This window comes from Nycticebus coucang, chromosome 3, assembly GCF_027406575.1.
Source record: "Nycticebus coucang isolate mNycCou1 chromosome 3, mNycCou1.pri, whole genome shotgun sequence".
Taxonomy (NCBI): domain Eukaryota; kingdom Metazoa; phylum Chordata; class Mammalia; order Primates; family Lorisidae; genus Nycticebus; species Nycticebus coucang.
The window spans coordinates 87,626,255-87,631,817 of record NC_069782.1 but is presented as its reverse complement, the minus strand read 5'-3'; the positions used below and the strand labels follow the sequence as shown (position 1 = coordinate 87,631,817).

Sequence of the window (5,563 nt, the reverse complement as noted above, 5' to 3'; positions counted from 1 at the left end):
GACAACCTACACAATGGGAAAGGATATTTGCATATTTTCAATCAGACAAAAGCTTGATAACCAGGATCTATAGAGAACTCAAATTAATCCACATGAAAAAAGCCAACAATCCCTTATATCAATGGGCAAGAGACATGAATAGAACTTTCTCTAAAGACGACAGACGAATGGCTAACAAACACCTGAAAAAATGTTCATCATCTCTATATATTAGAGAAATGCAAATCAAAACAACCCTGAGATATCATCTAACCCCAGTGAGAATGGCCCACATCACAAAATCTCAAAACTGCAGATGCTGGCGTGGATGTGGAGAGAAGGGAACACTTTTACACTGCTGGTGGGACTGCAAACTAGTACAACCTTTCTGGAAGGAAGTATGGAGAAACCTCAAAGCACTCAACCTAGACCTCCCATTCGATCCTGCAATCCCATTACTGGGCATCTACCCAGAAGGAAAAAAATCCTTTTATCATAAGGACACTTGTACTAGACTATTTGTTGCAGCTCAATTTACCATTGCCAAAATGTGGAAACAGCCTAAATGCCCACCAACCCAGGAATGGATTAACAAGCTGTGGTATATGTATACCATAGAATACTATTCAGCCATTAAAAAAAATGGAGACTTTACATCCTTCGTATTAACCTGGATGGACGTGGAAGACATTATTCTTAGTAAAGCATCACAAGAATGGAGAAGCATGAATCCTATGTACTCAATTTTGATATGAGGACAGTTAATGACAATTATGGTTATGGGGGGGGAAACAGAAAGAGGGAAGGAGGGAGGTGGGTGGGGCCTCGGTGTGTGTCACACTTTATGGGGGCAAGACATGATTGCAAGAGGGACTTTACCTAACAATTGCAATCAGTGTAACCTGGCTTATTGTACCCTCAATGAATCCCCAACAATAAAAAAAGAAAGAAAGAAAAGAAAATTGCTTGCAGTAGTGCTCAATGAATTAATAATGTCAGATATGAAAAGGTGGGTTGGGTAAAGCTACAAGGAGGCGTGGCTAGGGGCGGGGCTGAGTAGGGTATATCTGGGGTGGGCTTCTCAGGACACTATTTAACTCATGGTGCTCAGCATAGTGTTGTGTTGCTGGGAAGAGCTGGAGTAGAGATTGGACGTGGCTTCCAATGGTGAGTGAGCACATTTCGTGGTGACCAAAGTTTTTTTTGTGGGAGTCTGTCTGTCTGATGTTCTGGTCTGGTGTTTGGAGAGGTTTGAGTGTTCCATCTTTTCTTTTTTTTTTTTTTATCCCTGACATAAGGCTTGCTATGCTGCCTAGTCTGGTCTCCCAACTCCTGGGCTTTAGTGATCCTCCTCCCTCAGACTTCCTCTGTAATTGAGATTACAGGTGCCCCCCCACCCCCATTGTGCTGGCTTTTTGAACCTTCACTTTTTAAAAGTGCAAGCATAAAATAAAAATGGCAAAATAAAAGTTCAAGCTTACAGGCTGAGGTCAGCTCATGTCACCAACAGAATTGTCTATGGTTGCTTTACAGTAGAACTGGAGTATAGGAGAGGCTCTGGTATTTAAATACTAACTTGTGGTTGCATTAAAAGAGGTTTCTTATTATTTAGAGATACAGATGTTGTTTTCAGGTAAAATGACATCTGAAATTCATCTCAAAATAACAAGGGTGGGTTGTTGAGTGAAGATTGGCCATGGATTGCTCAAGCCCAAGATTTTGAGGTTGCTACGAGCTATGATGCTATGGCTCATAGGTTGATAGGGAGACTGTCTCAAAAAAGAAAAAAAAATTAAAATATTGCTTTTTTTGTTTGTTTTGGAGACCATCTCACTTGTTGCCCAGGCTGGAGTGCCAGGATGTCATAGCTCACAGTAACATCAAACTCCTGGCCTCAAGAGATCCTTTAGCCTCAGCCTCCAAGTAGCTGGGACTACAGGTATGTGCCAGTACACGTAGGTAATCTTTCTTTCTTTCTTTTTTTTTTTTTTTAGTAGAGACAGATTCTTGCTCTTTCTCAGACTAGTCTTAACTCCCGAGCTCAAGCAATTCACCAGCCTCCTCATCCCAGAGCGCTGGAAAACTCCTCTCACCAGCTTTTCTGGCCAAGGATAAGACACGAATATATCCTCTAGAGCTCATTGTGGTGGTTGAGTGAATAGTCATTTTTCAATGAAATAAATTGTCCTTTGAGCCATAAGGCAGAATTCAAAGTGCCAGTATTTCAGGGAGAGTTGATCTGAGGAGTAGGAATTTTTATTCGAATTTAACTTATAAGTGTGGGTGGGATGGTAACTGATTATTTGCTATATTTTTCTGTATTTCTCCTTAAGAAATTTTTCATCTTTGTTGGTTGATTAGGAGCTAAGGTATGCCTAGGTCTTCTTTCCCTGGTCCTGAGCTGATGTGAATAGAGACCCAGAAGGGCTAGAAAATAGCCTGACCAAGCTTCATTGTGGTCAGCCTCTCTCTGTTAGAACTAGTTAGCTGCCACCTTTGGGCTTTGGGTTGGGGGAAGGGGTCTGGAACACACAATAATTAAGGAGGTGGTGTTCTTTATTCTATATTCTTCTATGTTTGTACTTTTTCTATTTCAATTTTTAAAATGTTGTTAAAATGAGATTTACCATCAAACCCCCCTGTAAATGTATAGTTTATTAATTTCAATCCTTTATGAAATCAGTAGTTTGTCTAATTGACTTAATCACATCAGGATTTTGATTTTACTGATGTTTAAGTCTGTGACTGGCTAGGTACAGTGACTCACACTTGTGATCCTCCCACTCTGGGAAGCCAAAGTGGGTGGATTGTTTGAGTTTCGGAGTTTGAGACCAGCTTGAGCAAGAGACAGATCCTGTCTCTATTAAAAATAGAAAAAAAATTAGCAGGTGGCAGGAACCCGTAGTCTCAGTTACAGGGGAGGCTGAGGTAGGAGGATCACTTGAACTTAGGGCTTGGAGGTTGCTGTGAGCTAGGCTGACCCCCTGGCACTCTAGCCTGGATCAGCAGAGTGAAACTTTGTCTTTAAAAACTTTGACAACAAACTGTGACCTGACCCAATCATTTTAATCTAAGCCAAGAAATTTAAACACATTGAGTGCTCACTTCAGCCCCGTTGAAGTGTTCAGTAATCTTTGATTGGAAGAAGCTCATCCTCTAGGATACAGCTCAGGAAGGACACAGGAGTAGCATTGTTTCAGTATACATTGAAACATATTTTGTTCCTTCATGGACAAGTTGGTTCAATAAAACATCTTTAGGTCACATTATTTTATTACATTTTTAAATGTTCTAACATTGCTTTAAGCTGTGTTTATTTGAGGCAGAGTCTCCAGCTGTTGCCCTGGGTAGAGTGCCATGCATGGCATCATAGCTCACAGCAACCTCCAACTCGGGCTCAAGAGATCCTCTTGCCTCAGTTTTTCTATTTTAAGTAGTGACAAGATTTCGCTTTTGTTCAGGCTGGTCTCAAACTTATGAACTCAAGCAATCCACCTGCCTCGGCCTCCCAGAGTGCTAGGATTACAGGTATGAGCCACCACACAGGGCTTAATTTGTGTTTTTGATCTCCAATCGAATTTCCTTACCATTATAAATCTTCACTTTTTGCCTACAGGTTTTGATGAATTTTATCTTTATTAATAACTTGTGTTTTATTCTAGAGCCTTTATAAACAAAATCACCCAGGATTGCAAACTCACAAAGATGAATCCTTTAACTAAGGTGAAGCAGATCAGCGAGCTGAATGAGCGAGAGGTCCAGCTTGGGTGGTGGATAAGGTGTCCTGGCACTCCGAGTACAGGGACAGTGCCTGGATCTTCTTGGGAGGGCTTCCTCTGGACTGACTGAAGGGGACATCATCTGTGTGTTCTCACAATATGGGGAGATTGTTAATATTAATCTTTTGCGGGACAAGAAGACTGGGAAATCCAAAGGATTCTGTTTCCTTTGCTATGAAGACCAGAGGAGCACAATTCTGGCTATTGACAATTTCAATGGAATCAAGATCAAAGGGCGGACTATCCAAGTGGATCATGTGTCTCACTATCGGGCTCATAAGGACTCAGAGGATGTGGATGAGGTGACCAGAGAGCTCAAGGAGAAGGGTTGTGCGACTCAGAGCCCCTCAAGTTCTTCTGAGGACTCTGTGGGCAAACCCACAGACAAAGCACAGAAAAGAAAAAGGGAAAGAAGAGAAAGAAAAGGAGAACAGCCTGGGGAGCACAGGCAGAACAGTTGTCCTCTTCAGGGCCCAGACGCCAGGCAATAAAGGGAAAGGATGACCCCGGCCCTAAGAAGCACAGAAGCAAGAGCTCCCAGAGAGTTCAGAAACCAGAGTCTGTGGGAGTCAGGTTTGCAGTGTAGTTTGGGCCAGGCATTTCTGGAGGGCTTGTTGCCCAGAGTCCATGTTCTTCAAAGACTGCGTGGCTAGCAATAGCCTACTGGTCTACACAGGATGGTCTGGCACCTGACCAGCTTAAGGCTAGAATTCTGGGTGTCCTGTTGAGCAGAGTTCAGGATCCTTTGTCCCCTTTCAGGTGCCACAGAAGACCCAATCGTTAACTGGTGACTGAGAACAGTATGGCTAGCAAACAAAGATGACCATCCCCTGAGCCCTGCCCAGGCATAGGTAGAAATCACTGAAGCGAATGGGGCACGTTTATCTCCAATTGATAAAGTCTATCTTGTAATCTCATATGGGGTGACTGGATGACTTTCCTTTGTTTCCTTTCTTCTGACTGTTAATAATTACCTGGGGCGCCTTCCTTTGAATACCTCAAATTAAGTTTATTATGTTGTCTACATGATTTATGATTTTTGATTGAATAGAGACCCATGGTGGAATGGGCTTGCTGCTGCACTTGCTAGCTGCACTTGAGATGCTTCTGGCTATGGTGTAAACCTCTCACAGCCTCCCATTGGTCATTTCACCTGAGGGAACCGAGTCTGAGGTTTTTCTTGCATCAGCTACCCTCAGTGCAATTCCTGGTAATGGTTGTGGGGCCCCAGACCCCCACTAGAGTCTGGGGAGGGATGGAAGCACTTCTTAGGCTCCCCTGAGGTCGGGACCACCTGCCCTGATGGAGCAGAGGACCTAGAGAAGGAGCTTCAGGAGAAACCTAAGCGTGAGCACAAGTCCTCAGCAGGAGGGAGGCCAGAGAAGAACAGAACAGGGATAGCGACGGAGTGACGCTCAGACGCACATTCCAGCCAGAAGGGTGAGTGTTCTGAAGGACTAAGTCATGGAAGCAGAAGAAAGAGCTGAGACAGATCCCATAGGCATAAAAGGGCCTGGCCCCAGGAGTGGGATCCTCAAATCCCAGTGTCCACAGGCATCACCGAGGCCTTTTTGTCCGCTCAGTAAATGTGGCAATGAATTGTGTTTTCTAAATGCAGTGAAATTCAGTTATGTGTTACTATTTTTTGTATACAAATCTCTGGTGCTGAATGATTTGACTTTGAATATTAAAGTCCTTGAGAGGGCTGTCATTTCAGCAGCCTCATATCCTGGATGTTTTAGCAGAATTCATTATCCCTGAGAATCAATGTACTTGGTACTTAGCAGGGTCTGTGTCCTAAATTT

The 5,563-nt window shown here is 43.2% G+C and overlaps 1 pseudogene; it reads left to right on the top strand.

Moving 5' to 3' along the window:
- Positions 1–3,684: 3,684 nt before the first annotated feature.
- Positions 3,685–5,202, top strand: LOC128581055 (RNA-binding motif protein, X-linked 2-like; annotated as a pseudogene).
- The last annotated feature ends 361 nt before the right edge of the window (positions 5,203–5,563 follow it).